Source organism: Rutidosis leptorrhynchoides, chromosome 1, assembly GCF_046630445.1.
Source record: "Rutidosis leptorrhynchoides isolate AG116_Rl617_1_P2 chromosome 1, CSIRO_AGI_Rlap_v1, whole genome shotgun sequence".
NCBI classification, from domain to species: Eukaryota; Viridiplantae; Streptophyta; class Magnoliopsida; order Asterales; family Asteraceae; genus Rutidosis; species Rutidosis leptorrhynchoides.
In genome coordinates this window covers 301,440,274-301,446,031 of record NC_092333.1, presented here as the reverse complement: position 1 = coordinate 301,446,031, position 5,758 = coordinate 301,440,274, and positions in this window count along the sequence as shown.

Here is a 5,758-nt window from a genome sequence, read left to right as displayed (position 1 = left end):
CCCGAACTTTTCCATGTTTATATATATTAATTGAGATTGATATTTACATGATTAAATGTTTCCAACATTTTAAGCAATCAAACTTGTTAAGACTTGATTAATTGAAATATGTTTCATATAGACAATTGACCACCCAAGTTGACAGGTGATTCACGAACGTTAAAACTTGTAAAAACTATATGATGACATATATATGGATATATATATATATATATATATATATATATATATATATATATATATATATATATATATATATATATATATATATATATATATATATATATATATATATATATATATATATATATATATATATATATAGTTAACATGATACTATGATAAGTAAACATATCATTAAGTATATTAACAATGAACTACATATGTAAAAACAAGACTACTAACTTAATGATTTTTAAACGAGACATATATGTAACGATTATCGTTGTAAAGACATTTAATGTATATATATCATATTAAGAGATATTCATACATGATAATATTATGATAATATAATAATTTAAAATCTCATTTGATATTATAAACATTGGGTTAACAACATTTAACAAGATCGTTAACCTAAAGGTTTCAAAACAACACTTACATGTAACGACTAACGATGACTTAACGACTCAGTTAAAATGTATATACATGTAGTGTTTTAATATGTATTTATACACTTTTTGAAAGACTTCAATAGACTTATCAAAATACTTCTACTTAACAAAAATGCTTAGAATTACATCCTCGTTCAGTTTCATCAACAATTCTACTCGTATGCACCCGTATTCGTACTCGTACAATACACAGCTTTTAGATGTATGTACTATTGGTATATACACTCCAATGATCAGCTCTTAGCAGCCCATGTGAGTCACCTAACACATGTGGGAACCATCATTTGGCAACTAGCATGAAATATCTCATAAAATTACAAAAATATGAGTAATCATTCATGACTTATTTAGATGAAAACAAAATTACATATCCTTTATATCTAATCCATACACCAATGACCAAAAACACCTACAAACACTTTCATTCTTCAATTTTCTTCATCTAATTGATCTCTCTCAAGTTCTATCTTCAAGTTCTAAGTGTTCTTCATATATTCTACAAGTTCTAGTTACATAAAATCAAGAATACTTTCAAGTTTGCTAGCTCACTTCCAATCTTGTAAGGTGATCATCCAACCTCAAGAAATCTTTGTTTCTTACAGTAGTTTATCATTCTAATACAAGGTAATAATCATATTCAAACTTTGGTTCAATTTCTATAACTATAACAATCTTATTTCAAGTGATGATCTTACTTGAACTTGTTTTCGTGTCATGATTCTGCTTCAAGAACTTCGAGCCATCCAAGGATCCGTTGAAGCTAGATCCATTTTTCTCTTTTCCAGTAGGTTTATCCTAGGAACTTAAGGTAGTAATGATGTTCATAACATCATTCGATTCATACATATAAAGCTATCTTATTCGAAGGTTTAAACTTGTAATCACTAGAACATAGTTTAGTTAATTCTAAACTTGTTCGCAAACAAAAGTTAATCCTTCTAACTTGACTTTTAAAATCAACTAAACACATGTTCTATATCTATATGATATGCTAACTTAATGATTTAAAACCTGGAGACACGAAAAACACCGTAAAACCGGATTTACGCCGTCGTAGTAACACCGCGGGCAGTTTTGGGTTAGTTAATTAAAAACTATGATAAACTTTGATTTAAAAGTTGTTATTCTGATAAAATGATTTTTATTATGAACATGAAACTATATCCAAAAATTATGGTTAAACTCAAAGTGGAAGTATGTTTTCTAAAATGGTCATCTAAACGTCGTTCTTTCGACTGAAATGACTACCTTTACAAAAACGACTTGTAACTTATTTTTCCGACTATAAACCTATACTTTTTCAGTTTAGATTCATAAAATAGAGTTCAATATGAAACCATAGCAATTTGATTCACTCAAAACGGATTTAAAATGAAGAAGTTATGGGTAAAACAAGATTGGATAATTTTTTTCATTTTAGCTACGTGAAAATTGGTAACAAATCTATTCCAACCATAACTTAATCAACTTGTATTGTATATTATGTAATCTTGAGATACCATAGACACGTATACAATGTTTCGACCTATCATGTCGACACATCTATATATATTTCGGAACAACCATAGACACTCTATATATGAATGTTGGAGTTAGCTATACAGGGTTGAGGTTGATTCCAAAATATATATAGTTTGAGTTGTGATCAATACTGAGATACGTATACACTGGGTCGTGGATTGATTCAAGATAATATTTATCGATTTATTTCTGTACATCTAACTGTGGACAACTAGTTGTAGGTTACTAACGAGGACAGCTGACTTAATAAACTTAAAACATCAAAATATATTAAAAGTCTTGTAAATATATTTTGAACATACTTTGATATATATGTATATATTGTTATAGGTTCGTGAATCAACCAGTGGCCAAGTCTTACTTCCCGACGAAGTAAAAATCTGTGAAAGTGAGTTATAGTCCCACTTTTAAAATCTAATATTTTTGGGATGAGAATACATGCAGGTTTTATAAATGATTTACAAAATAGACACAAGTACGTGAAACTACATTCTATGGTTGAATTATCGAAATCGAATATGCGCCTTTTTATTAAGTCTGGTAATCTAAGAATTAGGGAACAGACACCCTAATTGACGCAAATTCTAAAGATAGATCTATTGGGCCTAGCAAACCCCATCCAAAGTACCGGATGCTTTAGTACTTCGAAATTTATATCATATCCGAAGGGTGTCCCGGAATGATGGGGATATTCTTATATATGCATCTTGTTAATGTCGGTTACCAGGTGTTCACCATATGAATGATTTTTATCTCTATGTATGGGATGTGTATTGAAATATGAAATCTTGTGGTCTATTATTATGATTTGATATATATAGGTTAAACCTATAACTCACCAACATTTTTGTTGACGTTTTAAGCATGTTTATTCTTAGGTGATTATTAAGAGCTTCCGCTGTCGCATACTTAAATAAGGACGAGATTTGGAGTCCATGCTTGTATGATATTGTGTAAAAACTGCATTCAAGAAACTTATTTTGTTGTAACATATTTGTATTGTATACCATTATGTAATGGTCGTGTGTAAATAGGATATTTTAGATTATCATTATTTGATAATCTACGTAAAGCTTTTTAAACCTTTATTGATGAAATAAAGGTTATGGTTTGTTTTAAAATGAATGCAGTCTTTGAAAAATGTCTCATATAGAGGTCAAAACCTCGCAACGAAATCAATTAATATGGAACGTTTTTAATCAATAAGAACGGGACATTTCATATGTTTAGAGCTACATGTAAGTGTTATATATGTACATTAGTGTAGAGGTGGTACATATATATACTTATTACTTTTCTTCTTACCAACCCTATATACTTACACAATACACACTCATACACAATACACACGTACATATACATACATATTTACACATACATATACACGTATGTATATATCTAAATATATACATAAGCATATACCTACCTATACATATGTACATACATACGTATGCATGCATGCATGCATGTATATAGTTATCACTATTACTTCCTAATCAAGACTTTTGCACATAAAATCATACCTTTATTTACTAACTACTTACTAGTTTAACCCATAACTTTTTATCAATCATAACCTAATAACTTATTAATCATTAACATAAAATCATAACCTTTTTAATCACTATACAAAAACCTACTCAAGCTTGTAATTCCCTTATCATATTACTTATTCAATATTAATCATTTTAATCATACAATTTAATCCATATTCATTAATCCATAAACTTTTTATTCATATTCATAACCTAAACTTTTTAATAATCATAATACTTTTAACCTAATCATAATTAATAGTTATCAAATTATTAATACATCATAATCTTCTTATTAATTCATAACATTTCATGATCAATTCATAATTTCACATGAAATCATAAACTTTTTATCATAATACTTATAATTATAACTTAAGAGATCAAATGTAGGATTGAATTAGGGTTTTTAAGTATACCTTAGGAGGTTAGAGACCAAGAAAAAGGTGGCAATAGAGACCCAAAATAGAAACGAATTACAGCAGCAAAAACGATCCAAACCGATGGGCTTTGGGACTGTTTTCGTTGCACAGGGACAGCAGAAAACACGCAGCAAGCAGGTTGATCTTTGAGGCTGTGTTGGTCACGAATTTGCAGCAATAAACATCAGGTTGTTGGGCTGCTTTGGATCGAAAAATACAGCAGAAACAGGTGCTGCAAGATGTCGATTAAAGGGGCTGTTATGGTAGTCGAATTACAGCAAAAAATAGCTGTAAAAAGGTGGCAAACAGGAGCTGTTTTGATGGCGAATTGCAGCTGAATAATAGCAGGTTAAAGGGAGGTTAATGGGCTGTAAAAGGCTGCAGATGGTGGTCGTATAACAGCTGCAAATAGCAGCAATAATGTGGCCGTTTTGGGTGATGAATGGTTGACGAATTTGGAACTGTTTTGTAGTCGATAAAAGGGTGATGATGGTGCAGCCAAACTTCCGAAAATAAGAAGGGAAAGAGAGGGGTTTGTGTATATTTTTTTTTTAGAATGTAATTGTGAATGAGGAAATCAAAAGCTAATGGGTCTTTTTATAGGAGATTAACAAGTTGTAATCACATTAGGATTACTAGGATTAACTTGGTGATCAAGAATGAATTAGGATTAGGATGCAAGTTAGAATTAGAGTAGGATTAGGCTTTGTTACTTAGCAATCAAGTTCCCTTCTCCATTTTATTATTACTTAGCCGATTTATATAATAAGTTTATATTTTTTTTTCGGTATTTTAATATTTATTTATATATATTATATATTTATTTATTATTTAGGGTACATTTATATAAAATACATTTTATTTAATAATAACATTATTTATAATAGTTTTTAGGGTTTGGATTTAATATTTAATATTTAATAGGATTAGGGTTTCGTATTTAATGTATAGGGTTAGGTTTAGGGTTTTAATTATTATTAGAGTTTAAGTATTAATTACCTTATTTATTATACCCGGATAACAACCCTAATGCCAATACACAGGATATGACATTGAAAGCCTAAGGGCAATTTGATGAATTCAGAATGGAAAAGTGAGGGTTGTTATACGGTATTTCTTCTTCATCTGATCTTCATGCGCCCAGGTGAACTCGGGTCCTCTATGAACATTCCATCGAACCTTAATAATCGGTATCTTGTTTTGCTTAAGTCTCTTAACCTCACGATCCATTATTTCGAAGGGTTCTTCAATGAATTGAAGTTTTTCATTGATTTGGATTTCGTCCAACGGAATAGTGAGATCTTCTTTAGCAAAACATTTCTTTAAATTCGAGACGTGGAAAGTGTTATGTACAGCTACGAGTTGTTGAGGTAGCTCCAGTTGGTAAGCTACTGGTCCGACACGATCTATAATCTTGAATGGTCCAATGTACCCTGGATTTAGTTTCCCCTGTTTACCAAATCGAACAACGCCTTTCCAAGGTGAAACCTTAAGCATGACCATTTCTCCAATTTCAAACTCTATATCTTTTCTTTTACTATCCGCGTAGCTCTTTTGTCGACTCTGTGCGGTTTTCAATCGTTGTTGAATTTGGATGATTTTCTCGGTAGTTTCTTGTATTATCTCCGTACCCGTAATCTGTCTATCTCCCACTTCATTCCAA